The sequence below is a fragment of the Dendrobates tinctorius genome, unplaced genomic scaffold, assembly GCF_039654945.1.
Source record: "Dendrobates tinctorius isolate UK_male_01 unplaced genomic scaffold, ASM3965494v1 ptg000332l, whole genome shotgun sequence".
Lineage (NCBI taxonomy): Eukaryota > Metazoa > Chordata > Amphibia > Anura > Dendrobatidae > Dendrobates > Dendrobates tinctorius.
Genome location: NW_027361998.1, coordinates 16,503,933 through 16,522,010, shown reverse-complemented (window position 1 = coordinate 16,522,010; position 18,078 = coordinate 16,503,933). Strand labels below are relative to the sequence as shown.

The window sequence follows — 18,078 nt, the reverse complement described above, 5'->3', positions numbered from 1 at the left end:
TCGATGGCACAGCTGCCTGTGACCAAAGTGACGAGAGGATAATGGAGATTTTGAATCTCTGCGTACACTTTTGGACACTGGACACTTGTGGATTGTGTGAGGCCCACTGATATCTGAGCGCTATGTGACACGCTCGATGGCACAGCTGCCTGTGACCAAAGTGACGAGAGGATAATGGAGATATTGAATCTCTGCGTACACTTTTGGACACTGGACACTTGTGGATTGTGTGAGGCCCACTGATATCTGAGCGCTATGTGACACGCTCGATGGCACAGCTGCCTGTGACCAAAGTGACGAGAGGATAATGGAGATTTTGAATCTCTACGTACACTTTTGGACACTGGACACTTGTGGATTGTGTGAGGCCCACTGATATCTGAGCGCTATGTGACACGCTCGATGGCACAGCTGCCTGTGACCAAAGTGACGAGAGGATAATGGAGATTTTGAATCTCTGCGTACACTTTTGGACACTGGACAATTGTGGATTGTGTGAGGCCCACTGATATCTGAGCGCTATGTGACACACTCGATGGCACAGCTGCCTGTGACCAAAGTGACGAGAGGATAATGGAGATTTTGAATCTCTGCGTACACTTTTGGACACTGGACACTTGTGGATTGTGTGAGGCCCACTGATATCTGAGCGCTATGTGACAGGCTCGATGGCACAGCTGCCTGTGACCAAAGTGACGTGAGGATAATGGAGATTTTGAATCTCTGCGTACACTTTTGGACACTGGACACTTGTGGATTGTGTGAGGCCCACTGATATCTGAGCGCTAAGTGACACGCTCGATGGCACAGCTGCCTGTGACCAAAGTGACGAGAGGATAATGGAGATTTTGAATCTCTGCGTACACTTTTGGACACTGGACACTTGTGGATTGTGTGAGGCCCACTGATATCTGAGCGCTATGTGACACGCTCGATGGCACAGCTGCCTGTGACCAAAGTGACGAGAGGATAATGGAGATTTTGAATCTCTGCGTACACTTTTGGACACTGGACACTTGTAGATTGTGTGAGGCCCACTGATATCTGAGCGCTATGTGACAGGCTCGATGGCACAGCTGCCTGTGACCAAAGTGACGAGAGGATAATGGAGATTTTGAATCTCTGCGTACACTTTTGGACACTGGACACTTGTGGATTGTGTGAGGCCCACTGATATCTGAGCGCTATGTGACACGCTCGATGGCACAGCTGCCTGTGACCAAAGTGACGAGAGGATAATGGAGATTTTGAATCTCTGCGTACACTTTTGGACACTGGACACTTGTGGATTGTGTGAGGCCCACTGATATCTGAGCGCTATGTGACACGCTCGATGGCACAGCTGCCTGTGACCAAAGTGACGAGAGGATAATGGAGATTTTGAATCTCTGCGTACACTTTTGGACACTGGACACTTGTGGATTGTGTGAGGCTCACTGATATCTGAGCGCTATGTGACACACTCGATGGCACAGCTGCCTGTGACCAAAGTGACGAGAGGATAATGGAGATTTTGAATCTCTGCGTACACTTTTGGACACTGGACACTTGTGGATTGTGTGAGGCCCACTGATATCTGAGCGCTATGTGACACGCTCGATGGCACAGCTGCCTGTGACCAAAGTGACGAGAGGATAATGGAGATTTTGAATCTCTGCGCACACTTTTGGACACTGGACACTTGTGGATTGTGTGAGGCCCACGGATATCTGAGCGCTATGTGACACGCTCGATGGCACAGCTGCCTGTGACCAAAGTGACGAGAGGATAATGGAGATTTTGAATCTCTGCGTACAATTTTGGACACTGGACACTTGTGGATTGTGTGAGGCCCACTGATATCTGAGCGCTATGTGACACGCTCGATGGCACAGCTGTGACAAAAGTGACTAGAGGATAAGGGAGATTGGATTGCTTTTAATAAAGCAGTTTGCAGAGCAGTGGGTAAACAGCAATGCCAGCGTGTCAGGAAGCCTTAAAAGGCAGCCCAACAACCAACACCACTGATACACCACAATATAGCCTCCCCTTGCACTGCACACACAGTGACTTGTGTGTTGTGCAGGCCAAATCGCTAGCAGCAGAAGCAGTTTTTTTGTCTTCTTCCCTGCCTAACGCTCTCCCTACAGAATCAGCAGCAACCTCTCCCTATACTAAGATCGGCAGAAGTAAGATGGCGGTCGGCGTGCACGCCCTTTTATACCCCCTGTGACGCCCACCAAAGCAAGCCAATCACTTGCATGCCCTTCTGAAAGATGGTGGTGACCCGTGCCTAGGTCATCACGTTGCCCACATTGTCCGTGGATCCTGATTGGCTGAAAAAGAGCGCAAAACAAACTTTTGAAACTCGACTTTGGCGCGTAAGACGCCGACCTCGTGGCCGACCTCATCCTAGGGTCGGGTTTCGTTTCATGAAACCCGACTTTTGAATTTTTTCGACCCGTTTCGCTCAACTCTAGTTATCACGTTCGCCTAACACACGAAAGGTCCCCAGATCGAAACTGGGCAGAAACACGCTGTTACCCTTTGGTATCCAAGCTTTTGACTTTCAGTTCTTGATCTCGATTGCTTGTTGTCACCACAGTAAGCACTTGCATCCGGTTTCTGTAGTGTAGTGGTTGTCACGTTCACCTCACACGCGAACGGTCCCCAGTTCGAAACTGGATAGAAGCATGACATTAGGCGTTGATATTAAAGCTTTTGACGTTGAGTCTTTGTTCTCGATGGCTCGTCATGACCACAGTAACCTTCCGCAGCCGGTTTCTGTAGTGTAGTGGTTATCACGTTCGCCTAACACGCGAAAGGTCCCCAGTTCGAAACTGGGCAGAAACACGCTGTTACCCTTTGGTATCCAAGCTTTTGACTTTCAGTTCTTGATCTCGATTGCTTGTTGTCACCACAGTAAGCGCTTGCCTCCGGTTTCTGTAGTGTAGCGGTTATCACGTTTGCCTCACACGCGAAAGGTCCCCAGTTCGAAACTGGGCAGAAACACAGCTTTTTCTCTTGGAAAATGATCTTTTTGACTTTCAGTGCTTGTTCTTTATTGCTTGCCATGACCACAGCATTTTTTGTCTGTTTGAATCGGTTGGTTTCTGTAGTGTAGTGGTTATTACGTTCGCTTTACACCCGAAATGTCCTCAGTTCGAAATTGGGCAGAAACACAGCGTTCCTCTTGCAAACTAGCGCTTTTGACAATGAGTGCTTGATCTTTAATGCTTGCCATGACCACAGTAAACGCTCTTGTCTGGTTACTGTAGTGTAGTGATTGTCCTGTTTGCCATCCTCCTGAAAGTTCCCTGTTTTGATCCCGGGCAGAAACATGTGGCTTTTCTTTATTTTGATCACAAACGTATATTGTTGGCTTAATTAGCCTTAGTTAGCATATTCTATTGCTGGTTTAATGAGCATTACTTTTACCAATGTGATTATTTCTACCCGTTTTTGCTTTTGGCAAGCATGTGTGTTTTTGACAGTGTCTAAGTGTTCCTAATTCAAGTAACACCTGATAGGATCAAGGTGCGAAAGCAGGCATCTAGGTGCTTTTTCTTTTTGGCTTTTGGACAAAGGCATGAGAATGTTTTGTGGAGCATGGTTTTGTTTCCCTGTTTGTTCTTTTTCTCCAATAGCCTGACAAATGAAAGGTTCCTGTGTTGCAAAATGCAGTTTGTCCTGTCTTCAGACATAGAGGAAGACCTCTTGACTTTGGCTGGCTGTTTTTTTCTTTTTCAAGTTAATTTCAGCAAGTTTAAACATCTTTAGCTTTGCATTGAGTTTCTGAAGTGTAGTGGTTGTCACGTTCACCTCACACGCGAACGGTCCCCAGTTCGAAACTGGATAGAAGCATGACATTATGCGTTGATGTTAAATCTTTTGACGTTGAGTCTTTGTTCTCGATGGCTCGTCATGATCACAGTAACCTTCAGCAGCTGGTTTCTGTAGTGTAGTGGTTATCACGTTCGCCTCACACGCGAAAGGTCACCAGTTCGAAACTGGGCAGAAACACGCTGTTACCCTTTTGTATCCAAGCTTTTGACCTTCAGTTCTTGATCTTGATTGCTTGTTGTCACCACAGTTAGCGCTTGCGTCCGGTTTCTGTAGTGTAGCGGTTATCACGTTCGTCACACACGCGAAAGGTCCTCAGTTCGAAACTGGGCAGAAACACAGCGTTTCTCTTGCAAACTAGCGCTTTTGACAATGAGTGCTTGATCTTTAATGCTTGCCATGACCAGAGTAAACTCTCTTGTCTGGTTACTGTAGTGTAGTGATTGTCCTGTTTGCCATCCTCCTGAAAGTTCCCTGTTTTGATCCCGGGCAGAAACATGTGGCTTTTCTTTATTTTGATCACAAACGTATATTGTTGGCTTAATTAGCATTAGTTAGCCTATTCTATTGCTGGTTTAATGAGCATTACTTTTACCAATGTGATTATTTCTACCCGTTTTTGCTTTTGGCAAGCATGTGTGTTTTTGACAGTGTCTAAGTGTTCCTAATTCAAGTAACACCTGATAGGATCAAGGTGCGAAAGCAGGCATCTAGGTGCTTTTTCTTTTTGGCTTTTGGACAAAGGCATGAGAATATTTTGTGGAGCATGGTTTTGTTTCCCTGTTTGTGCTTTTTCTCCAATAGCCTGACAAATGAAAGGTTCCTGTGTTGCAAAATGCACTTTGTCCTGTCTTCAGACATAGAGGAAGACCTCTTGACTTTGGCTGGATGTTTTTTTGTTTTTCAAGTTCATTTCAGCATGTTTAAACATCTTTAGCTTTGCATGGAGTTTCTGAAGTGTAGTGGTTGTCACGTTCACCTCACACGCGAACGGTCCCCAGTATGAAACTGGATAGAAGCATGACATTAGGCGTTGATATTAAAGCTTTTGACGTTGAGTCTTTGTTCGCGATGGCTCGTCAAGACCACAGTAATCTTCCACAGCCGCTTTCTGGAGTGTACTGGTTATCACGTTCGCCTAACACGCGAAAGGTCCCCAGTTCGAAACGGGGCAGAAACACGCTGTTACCCTTTGGTATCCAAGCTTTTGACTTTCAGTTCTTGATCTTGATTGCTTGTTGTCACCACAGTAAGCGCTTGCATCTGGTTTGTGTAGTGTAGCGGTTATCACGTTCGCCTCACACGCAAAAGATCTCCAGTTCGAATCTGGGCAGAAACACGCTGTTACCCTTTGGTGCCCAAGCTTTTGACTTTCAGTTCTTGATCTCTATACCAGGAAAGATCTTTGAACAAATTATTAAACAACATGTATGTCAATACCTGGATAAGAATGAAGTGATTAAACAGAGTCAGCATGGGTTTCTAACTAATAAGTCATGTCAGACTAACTTAATTTCCTTCTATGACGGTATCACTGATTGGGTGGATCAAGGAAATGCTGTAGATATAGTATATCTTGACTTCAGCAAAGCATTTGACAAAGTCTCTCATACAATCCTTATTGAAAAAATGACTAAGTATGGAATGGACAAGGCAACTGTTAGGTGGATTCATAACTGGCTTAGTGATCGGACCCAAAGAGTGGTCGTAAATGGCTGCACATCCAGTTGGAAGAATGTCTCAAGTGGGGTACCACAGGGCTCTGTCCTGGGCCCTGTATTGTTCAACATCTTTATCAATGATTTAGATGAAGGAATTGAGGGTAAACTGATTAAATTTGCTGATGACACAAAGCTAGGAGGGATAGCTAATACTAGAGAAGAGAGAGAGAGGATTCAAAAAGATTTAAATAAACTGGAGAAGTGGGCAGCAACTAACAGAATGGTTTTTAACAGGGAGAAATGCAAAGTACTACATCTGGGCAATAAAAATGAAAAAAGCATATATAGAATGGGAGGAATAGGGCTAAGTGACAGCACATGTGAAAAAGACTTGGGTATACTAATAGATCACAGACTGAATATGAGTCAACAGTGTGATGCAGCAGCAAAAAAGGCAAATGCAATTCTAGGATGTATTAACAGAAGCATACAGTCTAGATCACGTGAAGTCATTATTTCCCTCTACTCCTCTTTGGTCAGACCTCATCTGGAATATTGTGTCCAGTTTTGGGCACCACATTTTAAAAAAGACATCAACAAACTGGAGCAAGTTCAGAAAAGAGCGACCAGAATGGTGACCGGTCTGCAAACCCTGTCTTATGAGGAAAGGTTGCAGGATTTGGGAATGTTTAGTTTGCAAAAGAGAAGACTGAGAGGAGACTTAATAGCTGTCTACAAATATCTAAAGGGCTGTCACATTGTAGAAGGATCAACTTTATTCTCATTTGCACAAGGAAAGACTAGAAGCAATGGGATGAAACTGAATGGGAAGAGACACAGATTAGATATTAGAAAAAACTTTTTGACAGTTAGAGTGATCAATGAGTGGAACAGGCTGCCACGAGAAGTGGTGAGTTCTCCTTCAATGGAAGTCTTCAAACAGAGGCTGGACAGACATCTGACTGGGATGATTTAGCGAATCCTGCTTTGAGCAGGGGGTTGGACCAGATGGCCCAGGAGGTCCCTTCCAACTCTACGATTCTATGATTCTATCTCGATTGCTTGTTGTCACCACAGTAAGCGCTTGCATCCGGTTTCTGTAGGGTAGCGGTTATCACGTTTGCCTCACACGCGAAAGGTCCCCAGTTCGAAACTGGGCAGAATCACAGCTTTTTCTCTTGGAAAACGATCTTTTTGGCTTTCAGTGCTTGTTCTTTATTGCTTGCCATGACCACAGCATTTTTTCTTTGTTTGAATCGGTTGGTTTCTGTAGTGTAGCGGTTATCACGTTCGCTTTACACGCGAAAGGTGCGCTGTTTGAAACTGGGCAGAAACAAAGTGTTCCTCTTGCAAACTAGCGCTTTTGACAATGAGTGCTTGATCTTTAATGCTTGCCATGACCACAGTAAATGCTCTTGTCTGGTTACTGTAGTGTAGTGAATGTCCTGTTTGCCATCCTCCTGAAAGTTCCCTGTTTTGATCCCGGGAAGAAACATGTGGCTTTTCTTTATTTTGATCACAAACGTATATTGTTGGCTTAATTAGCCTTAGTTAGCATATTCTATTGCTGGTTTAATGAGCATTACTTTTACCAATGTGATTATTTCTACCCGTTTTTGCTTTTGGCAAGCATGTGTGTTTTTGACAGTGTCTAAGTGTTCCTAATTCAAGTAACACCTGATAGGATCAAGGTGCGAAAGCAGGCATCTAGGTGCTTTTTCTTTTTGGCTTTTGGACAAAGGCATGAGAATGTTTTGTGGAGCATGGTTTTGTTTCCCTGTTTGTTCTTTTTCTCCAATAGCCTGACAAATGAAAGGTTCCTGTGTTGCAAAATGCACTTTGTCCTGTCTTCAGACATAGAGGAAGACCTCTTGACTTTGGCTGGCTGTTTTTTTCTTTTTCAAGTTCATTTCAGCATGTTTAAACATCTTTATCTTTGCATGGAGTTTCTGAAGTGTAGTGGTTGTAACTAGAGTTGAGCGACTTTTGGTTTTTTAGGGTCGCGTTTCATTTCGTGAAACCCGACTTTTCCAAAAGTCGGGTCGAGCAAGATCGTCCGATTATAGGGAAAAGTCGGGGTCGTCCCGAAACACGAAACCCAATGTAAGTCAATGGGGAATAAAAGTCGGCAGTGAGAGGAGGACAGGAAACACACCTACAGTGCCCATTTGAATGCCAAAAGCATCAATTCTTCTTACTTAAGCTTGTCAACCTTAATTAACTTCATAATACAAGTTACGCACTGAAAAATGGGGGTTATTTGGCTAAATTTGTGGGGGGGTAGGGCTGGCTGCAGGTTTTCATGTGCCCTGGGCGAAAGAGCGCCCCTTTAACACATACCACAACTCATCATGCTCCGATACGGCAGAGAAATAGCGGTATAGTACAATGAAAAATACCTCACTTTTTACATCTCATGACGAGGCCCATCTATTTCTCCATACAAAATCATTGGTCCCATATAATGTTTGAAACAGTATATGATGAGCTCCACATAATGCTACAGTATATGTTGGTCCCCATGGATGAAGCTCCACTGTCTTATGGGCCCAAATAATGCTCCAAACATAATGGGCCCCATTTCTAATGCTCTAGTGTATAATGGGCCCTGTAAATGCTGCTCCAGTGTCTGATGTCCACCTTTGGAATGTTCCAGTGTATGGTGGGCCCCATCTATCATTCTCCAGAGTATAGTGCTCCCCAAAAATTGCTGTCCCAACATAGAAAACAATCAAATAAGTCTCCTCGCTAGGGAATCCCTGTACTTGTCTGGACAGGTGCTGTAGCTTGCTTAACAGCTCGCCAGCCGTTCTCACGCCCAGTATGGATTGCACGTGATTGCACAAAGGTTAGAAAGGGTACCGTATCCCTGGATAACATGTATGGATAGCGTACACATTCAAAATATATGTCTATACAGCATGAGGCAGGCTCAGACGGTGTTAGGCCCAGTATGGATTGCACGTCATTGCACAAAGGTTAGAAGGGGTACCGTATCCCCGGATAACATGTATGGATAGCGTACACATTCAAAATATATGTCTATACAGCATGAGGCAGGCTCAGACGGTGTTAGGCCCAGTATGGATTGCACGTCATTGCACAAAGGTTAGAAAGGGTACCGTATCCCCGGATAACATGTATGGATAGCGTACACATTCAAAATATATGTCTATACAGCATGAGGCAGGCTCAGACGGTGTTAGGCCCAGTATGGATTGCACGTCATTGCACAAAGGTTAGAAGGGGTACCATATCCCCGGATAACATGTATGGATAGCGTACACATTCAAAATATATGTCTATACAGCATGAGGCAGGCTCAGACGGTGTTAGGCCCAGTATGGATTGCACGTCATTGCACAAAGGTTAGAAGGGGTACCGTATCCCCGGATAACATGTGTGGATAGCGTACACATTCAAAATATATGTCTATACAGCATGAGGCAGGCTCAGACGGTGTTAGGCCCAGTATGGATTGCACGTCATTGCACAAAGGTTAGAAGGGGTACCGTATCCCCGGATAACATGTATGGATAGCGTACACATTCAAAATATATGTCTATACAGCATGAGGCAGGCTCAGACGGTGTTAGGCCCAGTATGGATTGCACGTCATTGCACAAAGGTTAGAAGGGGTACCGTATCCCCGGATAACATGTATGGATAGCGTACACATTCAAAATATATGTCTATACAGCATGAGGCAGGCTCAGACGGTGTTAGGCCCAGTATGGATTGCACGTCATTGCACAAAGGTTAGAAGGGGTACCGTATCCCCGGATAACATGTATGGATAGCGTACACATTCAAAATATATGTCTATACAGCATGAGGCAGGCTCAGACGGTGTTAGGCCCAGTATGGATTGCACGTCATTGCACAAAGGTTAGAAGGGGTACCGTATCCCCGGATAACATGTATGGATAGCGTACACATTCAAAATATATGTCTATACAGCATGAGGCAGGCTCAGATGGTGTTAGGCCCAGTATGGATTGCACGTGATTGCACAAAGGTTAGAAAGGGTACCGTATCCCTGGATAACATGTATGGATAGCGTACACATTCAAAATATATGTCTATACAGCATGAGGCAGGCTCAGACGGTGTTAGGCCCAGTATGGATTGCACGTCATTGCACAAAGGTTAGAAGGGGTACCGTATCCCCGGATAACATGTATGGATAGCGTACACATTCAAAATATATGTCTATACAGCATGAGGCAGGCTCAGACAGTGTTAGGCCCAGTATGGATTGCACGTCATAGCACAAAGGTTAGAAAGGGTACCGTATCCCTGGATAACATGTATGGATAGCGTACACATTCAAAATATATGTCTATACAGCATGAGGCAGGCTCAGACGGTGTTAGGCCCAGTATGGATTGCACGTGATTGCACAAAGGTTAGAAAGGGTACCGTATCCCTGGATAACATGTATGGATAGCGTACACATTCAAAATATATGTCTATACAGCATGAGGCAGGCTCAGACGGTGTTAGGCCCAGTATGGATTGCACGTCATTGCACAAAGGTTAGAAGGGGTACCGTATCCCCGGATAACATGTATGGATAGCGTACACATTCAAAATATATGTCTATACAGCATGAGGCAGGCTCAGACTGTGTTAGGCCCAGTATGGATTGCACGTCATAGCACAAAGGTTAGAAAGGGTACCGTATCCCTGGATAACATGTATGGATAGCGTACACATTCAAAATATATGTCTCAGGAGGCAGGCTCAGACGGTGTCAGGCACAGTATGGATTTGACGGCCCAGATTACACAGCGGAGGAGCAGGGAGAGGTAAAGATTGCAAATGCTGGGGCCCTGGCCAAGCAAGGGGGGCCCACTCGTGGGCGTCGGTACTGGCACTGGGCCCCTCATAGTACAGCGGTGTGTCTGACGGCGGGTGTGCACCACCACCGTCAGAGACACTTGATTGCACTATGAGGGACCCTGTGCCAGTGCCCGCGCCCAAGAGTCGGCCTACCCACCTGTCCAGGGCAACGGCACTCGCACGGTGTCGTGCGCTAGGTGGTGACCCCGGCCATGGGGGGGAGGCAGCACAGTTAGGGAGTTTTAGAAAGTGGCATATGTTGATGTTGGACATTCAACTGATGCAAAAGGCGAAATAGGTGAAGTACCAGGAAGAGGTGGACCAAAGCAAGCCATTTTTCTTTCACCCTATGTGTCATCAGGGGAAGGTGGGACAAAATCCTTGGAAACCCATGCGTGGTTCATTTTAATGAAGGCTAGATCATCCACATTTTGGGTTGACAGACGGGTCCTTTTTTCTGTCAGGATTGATCCAGCTGCACTGAAGACTCTTTCTGATAGCACACTTGCAGCTGGGCAAGCGAGCTCCTGTAAGGCATATTGTGCCAATTCAGGCCAGGTGTCCCGTTTAGCGGCCCAATAGTCAAAGGGGAATGACCTGTGTGGGAGAACATCGATATGGGAGGAAAAGTAGTTTGTAACCATAGTTGACAACTGCTGTCTCCTGTCACTTTCCATCGATGCAGTATTACCAGTTGTGTGAGCGGTATTTGAAAAATCAGTCCACAACATTGTGATGAAACCCCTGTCTCCAACGCCACTTCTGCTGTGTGCACCACGAACACCTCTGCCAAGCTGCCCCCGGCCCGTACGGCTCGTGTGAGAACCATCACCGCTGCTGTGTACTGGGAATGCCTCAAGCAACCGATTTACCAGAGTTGCTTGTTTATTAGCCAATATTAGGTCAAAGTTCTCCTGTGGCATGATGTTTTGTAATTTGCCTTTATAGCGTGGATCCAGGATGCTGGCCAACCAGTAGTCGTCATCGTTCATCATTTTGGCAATGCGGGGGTCCCTTTTTAGGATCCGCAAGGCATAATCTGACATGTGGGCCAATGTTCCCGGTGTCAATGATGCACTGCGAGTGCTGGTTGGAGGAGCACTTTCTGGCAAATCCACATCCCTCCAGTCACGCACAATCCCTGTACCAGACCTTGCCACGCCAACATTTTCACTTGCCCCACGAGATGCATCCTCCTCCCCTAAGTAATCATCCCCATCATCCTCGTCCTCCTCTTCCTCTTCTTCCTCCACCTCGTCCAGGAGAGGTCCCTGAGCAGACAATGGCTGAATGTCATCAAGGATTCCCTCCTCCTCTTCCTCCTCATCAACATTGGCTGCAGACGCCTGCTCCTTAAGGTGCGTCAAAGTTTGCATGAGCAGACGCATAAGTGGGATGCTCATGCTTAGGATGGCGTCGTCTGCGCTTACCAGCCGTGTGCATTCCTCAAAACACTGAAGGACTTTACAAAGGTCTTTCAGCTTCGACCACTGCACGCCTGTCAACTCCATGTCTGCTCTCAAAGTGCCTGGCCGTGTATCCTCCCACAAATGCATTATGGCCTGCCTCTGCTCGCACAGCCGCTCCACCATGTGCAGGGTGGAGTTCCACCTTGTTGCAATGTCGATAATGAGGCGGTGGTTGGGAAGGTGGAGCAATCGCTGCAGCTTCTGCATACGAACGGAGTGTACAGGCGACCGGCGGATGTGCGCGCACAGTCTTCGCACCTTCTGGAGCAGGGCTGTTAACTCCGGATAATTTTTGAGGAAGCACTGCACCACCAGGTTCAAGGTGTGAGCCAAGCAAGGTATGTGGCTGAGTTTTGAAAGGGCTATGGCTGCCACAAAATTACGGCCGTTATCACTAACTACCTTGCCTGCCTCAAGATGTACACTGCCCAGCCATGACTCAGTTTGTAGCTTCAAGTACTCGGCCAGCACCTCGGCGGTGTGTCTGTCGCCCAAACACATCATCTGCAACACAGCCTGCTGATGCTTTCCACTAGCTGCTCGATAGGGGGACACATCGTGTGCAACAGTGGCAGCTGCAGATGGAGTGCTCGTACGACTGCGCTCTGTGGACGAGCTGTCGCTTCTGGAGGAGGAGGTGGAGGAGGGTCGAACGCCTACAGCCAACTGTTTCCTATACCGTGGGCTAGGCAGCACTGTCCCACCACCGCTGTCCCCTGTGGACCCTGCATCCACCACATTAACCCAGTGCGCAGTGATGGACACGTAACGGCCCTGGCCATGCCGACTGGACCATGCATCAGTTGTGAGGTGCACCTTTCCGCTCACTGACTGCTTGAGTGCATGGACAATGCGGTCTTTCACATGATGGTGGAGGGATGGGATGGCTTTGCGAGAGAAGAAGTGGCGACTGGGTAGGTCATAGCGTGGTACTGCATAGGCCATGAGTTCGCGGAAAGCTGTGCTTTCCACCAACCGAAAGGGCATCATCTCAAACGAGATTAGTTTGGCAATGTGGGCGTTCAAACCCAGTGTACACGGATGAGACACTGAGTACTTTCTTGACCTACTCATAGTGTCTGGGAGGGTGAGCTGGACTTGAGAGCTGCATATGGTGGAAGTAGCGGTGGACAGGGCGGACTGAGAGAGGGTTGATGATGGTGATGGAGTTGTTGTTCTTTCTGATGGCCTAGAATCAGTCTTTCGTTGATATAACAGTGGGATCCCCTGACTGCTGTGGCCTTGCAACGACACCTCAACATTTGCTGCTGTGCTAACCGGTGGGCTTACAGTGGGGGAAACAATGTAGCGTTGCTGACTACCTTCGTTGTGATCAGTTGCACATGTGGCACTTGAGGTTTGGTGTTGTGTCCACGCTTGCAAGTGCATGCTGGTTAAATGTCTAAGCATGCAACTGGTATTCAAATTTTTCAGATTTTTCCCTCGGCTAAAGGTCTTTGTGCACTTCTTACAGATAACCTTGGCCTGATCATGAGGATTTTGTTCAAAAAACTGCCACACTGCACTCTTCCTACTTTGGCAGACATTTTGCGGCCTAGCACGCTGTGATCTTTTGACCCTCTGGACAAGCTGTCCAGCAACTCTTTTGATGTTTGGAACCTGTCTTTGGAGTGCTCCGGGCCTGCCAGATAACAGCTGTTGCGATGTCGATGTCTGCTGTGGATGCTCCTCATCTGAGCTATTGGAAGCAGCACCCTCTTCCCCCAATGGATGCCAATCTGGGTCAACAACTGGGTCATCCATCACCCCCTCTTCTATGTCATGTGCACCTTTCTCTGTGTCACCGTGTATGGTGGTATAGTGTGCGGGAAGGGGCACCTGAGTCTCATCAGGGTCAAAATCTGGCTCTGTACACTGCGAGGACAATGTAGTGCTCTGAGTGAATGTACCAGCAGAATCATCCATCAGCGGCTGTGCATCAGTGCACTCCATGTCAGATTCATCTTGGCCTGGGTAATTCACCATTTGACTTGATAATCCAGGCATGGTATGTGAAAACAGCTCCATGGAGTAATCAGTAGTATGGCCTGCGTCATCCTTCAATCTTGGTTGGGGTGAAGGACACAAGGAAAGGTGTGGTTCATGAACATGAGCCTCCAATGACGACTCAGTGCTTTTACTTTTTACAACTGAAGAAGAGGAGGCGATAGAGCTGGAGGCTGAGTCAGCAATGTAAGACAAAACTTTTTCCTGATGCTCTGCCTTTAAAAGCGGTTTGCCAACTCCTAGAAAACTAAGCGTTGGAGTCCTTATGTAGCCAGACGATGACGCAGGGTCAGCACCTCCTGCATTCGGTCCTATTTTGCTCTTGCCACTACCATCAGATCCACCACCAACACCATCATTACCAGCTGCCAACCCCCGCCCAATTCCAAGGCCTCTTCCACCAGCCTTCCTCATTTTTGGTAGAAATGTAGACAAAATCCAACAAACTATATAGTAATGTAAAACAAGGTACAAGGTGTCTATAGGACAGGGGAGTTTTAGAATTTCTGCACACACTTGTGGACAGTGGACACTTGTGGATTGTGTGTGGCCCACTGATATCTGAGCGCTATGTGACACGCTCGATGGCACAGCTGCCTGTGACCAAAGTGACGAGAGGATAATGGAGATTTTGAATCTCTGCGTACACTTTAGGACTCTGGACACTTGTGGATTGTGTGCGGCCCACTGATATCTGAGCGCTATGTGACACGCTCGATGGCACAGCTGCCTGTGACCAAAGTGACGAGAGGATAATGGAGATTTTGAATCTCTGCGTACACTTGTGGACAGTGGACACTTGTAGATTGTGTGCGGCCCACTGATATCTGAGCGCTATGTGACACGCTCGATGGTACAGCTGCCTGTGACCAAAATGACGAGAGGATAATGGAGATTTTGAATCTCTGCGTACACTTTTTGACACTGGACACTTGTGGATTGTGTGCGGCCCACTGATATCTGAGCGCTATGTGACACGCTCGATGGCACAGCTGCCTGTGACCAAAGTGACGAGAGGATAATGGAGATTTTGAATCTCTGCGTACACTTGTGGACAGTGGACACTTGTGGATTGTGTGCGGCCCACTGATATCTGAGCGCTATGTGACACGCTCGATGGCACAGCTGCCTGTGACCAAAGTGACGAGAGGATAATGGAGATTTTGAATCTCTGCGTACACTTGTTGACAGTGGACACTTGTGGATTGTGTGCGGCCCACTGATATCTGAGCGCTATGTGACACGTTCGATGGCACAGCTGCCTGTGACCAAAGTGACGAGAGGATAATGGAGATTTTGAATCTCTGCGTACACTTGTGGACAGTGGACACTTGTGGATTGTGTGCGGCCCACTGATAACTGAGCGCTATGTGACACGCTCGATGGCACAGCTGCCTGTGACCAAAGTGACGAGAGGATAATGGAGATTTTGAATCTCTGAGTACACTTTTGGACACTGGACACTTGTAGATTGTGTGAGGCCCACTGATATCTGAGCGCTATGTGACACGCTCGATGGCACAGCTGCCTGTGACCAAAGTGACGAGAGGATAATGGAGATTTTGAATCTCTGCGTACACTTGTGGACAGTGGACACTTGTGGATTGTGTGCGGCCCACTGATATCTGAGTGCTATGTGACACGCTCGATGGCACAGCTGCCTGTGACCAAAGTGACAAGAGGATAATGGAGATTTTGAATCTCTGCGTACACTTGTGGACAGTGGACACTTGTGGATTGTGTGCGGCCCACTGATATCTGAGCGCTATGTGACACGCTCGATGGCACAGCTGCCTGTGACCAAAGTGACTTGAGGATAATGGAGATTTTGAATCTCTGCGTACACTTTTGGACACTGGACACTTGTGGATTGTGTGCGGCCCACTGATATCTGAGCGCTATGTGACACGCTCGATGGCACAGCTGCCTGTGACCAAAGTGACGAGAGGATAATGGAGATTTTGAATCTCTGCGTACACTTTTGGACAGTGGACACTTGTGGATTGTGTGAGGCCCACTGATATCTGAGCGCTATGTGACACGCTCGATGGCACAGCTGCCTGTGACCAAAGTGACGAGAGGATAATGGAGATTTTGAATCTCTGCGTACACTTTTGGACACTGGACACTTGTGGATTGTGTGCGGCCCACTGATATCTGAGCGCTATGTGACACGCTCGATGGCACAGCTGCCTGTGACCAAAGTGACAAGAGGATAATGGAGATTTTGAATCTCTGCGTACACTTTTGGACACTGGACACTTGTGGATTGTGTGCGGCCCACTGATATCTGAGCGCTATGTGACACGCTCGATGGCACAGCTGCCTGTGACCAAAGTGACGAGAGGATAAGGGAGATTGGATTGCTTTTAAAAAAGCAGTTTGCGGAGCAGTGGGTAAACAGCAATGCCAGCGTGTCAGGAAGCCTTAAAAGGCAGCCCAACAACCAACACCACTGATACACCACAATATAGCCTCCCCTTGCACTGCACACACAGTGACTTGTGTGTTGTGCAGGCCAAATCGCTAGCAGCAGAAGCAGTTTTTTTGTCTTCTTCCCTGCCTAACGCTCTCCCTACAGAATCAGCAGCAACCTCTCCCTATACTAAGATCGGCAGAAGTAAGATGGCGGTCGGCGTGCACGCCCTTTTATACCCCCTGTGACGCCCACCAAAGCAAGCCAATCACTTGCATGCCCTTCTGAAAGATGGTGGTGACCCGTGCCTATGTCATCACGTTGCCCACAGTGTCCGTGGATCCTGATTGGCTGAAAAAGAGCGCAAAACAAACTTTTGAAACGCGACTTTGGCACGTAAGTCGCCGACCTCGTGGCCCTAGGGTCGGGAAATTCCCACACAGCAATGGCATAAAGTGAGACTAGGGACTTTTTTTTTTTTTAAGTGGCGGAGGAATACAGTGCGGAAGGATACCTACCTTCCGTCATTGGATTCCTGCAGCCCGTAGAGAACGGCAGCATCAGCTGATGCTGCAGTTCTCTACCCAAGATCGTCGTGGTACACACTCGTGGACTGCTTCGGATCATGGGTGAGTATTTTTGTGGTTTGTTATGTTAATATTTATTCCGTAAAAGACAATGGCTTCGGGGAACAATGTGACAAGTATTGGTAAGTATGTTACTCTATGTTATATGTACTGTATGTCTATGTATGTATTGTATGAATGTATTGTATGTAGTATGTATGTAGTATATATGTGGTATGTATTTAGCATGTAGTATGTATGTAGTATGTATGTAGCATGCATGTAGCATGCAGTATGTATGTAGCATGCATGTAGTATATATGTAGTATGTATGTAGTATGTATGTAGCATGCAGTATGTATGTAGCATGCATGTAGTATATATGTAGTATGTATGTGGTATGTATGTAGCATGTAGTATGTATGTAGCATGCATGTAGTATGTATGTAGCATGCATGTAGTATGTATGTAGCATGTAGTATATATGTAGTATTTATGTAGCATGTAGTATGTTTGTAGCATGCATGTAGTATATATGTAGTATGTATGTAGCATGTAGTATGTATGTAGCATGCATGTAGTATGTATGTAGTATGTATGTAGTATGTATGTGGTATGTATGTAGCATGTAGCATGCATGTAGTATGTATGTAGTATATATGTGGTATGTATGTAGCATGTAGTATGTATGTAGCATGCAGTATGTATGTAGCATGCATGTAGTAAATATGTAGTATGTATGTAGCATATATGTAGTATGTATGTAGCATGCAGTATGTATGTAGCATGCATGTAGTATATATGTAGCATATATGTAGTATGTATGTAGCATGTAGTATATATGTAGTATGCATGTTGCATGCATGTAGTATATATGTAGTATGTATGTTGCATGTAGTATATATGTAGTATGCATGTTGCATGCATGTAGTATATATGCAGTATGTATGTTGCATGTAGTATATATGTAGTATGAATGTAGCATGTATGTAGTATGTAGTATGAATGTAGCATGTATGTAGCATGTAATTTTTTATTTTTTTTTTACATTCAACACATTAGCCGGATGATGGGACTACTGTCCCATCATTGGCTAATGTGTCAATCACTGTCATGGTAGCAGGCATCGCCCGATGGGACTTGTAGTCCCATCGGACGATGCCTGCACAGACCCCCGAAGCCTGCACAGCACCCCGGCAGGCCGGCACACCCCCCGGCATGCCGGCACAGCCCACCGGAGCCTGCACAGACCACCGGCAGGCCGGCACAGCCCCCCGGCAGGCCAGCACAGC

At 46.6% G+C, this 18,078-nt stretch overlaps 3 non-coding genes across 3 annotated transcripts; all 3 read left to right on the top strand.

The window, feature by feature from the left end:
- The first annotated feature begins 2,759 nt into the window (after positions 1 to 2,759).
- TRNAV-AAC (transfer RNA valine (anticodon AAC)) lies at positions 2,760 to 2,832 on the top strand. The gene has a single exon. It is a non-coding gene; the product is annotated as a tRNA-Val (tRNA).
- Positions 2,833 to 2,918: 86 nt separating this feature from the next.
- TRNAV-CAC (transfer RNA valine (anticodon CAC)) lies at positions 2,919 to 2,991 on the top strand. The gene has a single exon. It is a non-coding gene; the product is annotated as a tRNA-Val (tRNA).
- A 938-nt stretch (positions 2,992 to 3,929) lies between these two features.
- TRNAV-CAC (transfer RNA valine (anticodon CAC)) lies at positions 3,930 to 4,002 on the top strand. The gene has a single exon. It is a non-coding gene; the product is annotated as a tRNA-Val (tRNA).
- Positions 4,003 to 18,078: the final 14,076 nt, after the last annotated feature.